Here is a 239-nt window from a genome sequence, read left to right as displayed (position 1 = left end):
GGGGCTGTGGAACCTTTGGCTATAGATTGTAGGTCAACCTGTAGGTTGGGAGTTGTTATTTGATCATGTGTCAGTTTAGGTGGTTTGGGTTGTCAAGTCCAAAATAGTTATTATGTGTTGATATATCTGAAACTTAGTTTTGGAATTATTCGAAGTGGTGTTAACACTTCTTCTTGATGTTGGTTTTTCGGAAACCCTACCTCCAAGAGAGAACGACGTTGCAAGGATGAACGTCAGTA

Source organism: Cicer arietinum, chromosome 4 (assembly GCF_000331145.2).
Source record: "Cicer arietinum cultivar CDC Frontier isolate Library 1 chromosome 4, Cicar.CDCFrontier_v2.0, whole genome shotgun sequence".
NCBI lineage: Eukaryota > Viridiplantae > Streptophyta > Magnoliopsida > Fabales > Fabaceae > Cicer > Cicer arietinum.
This window is presented reverse-complemented; position numbering follows the sequence as displayed.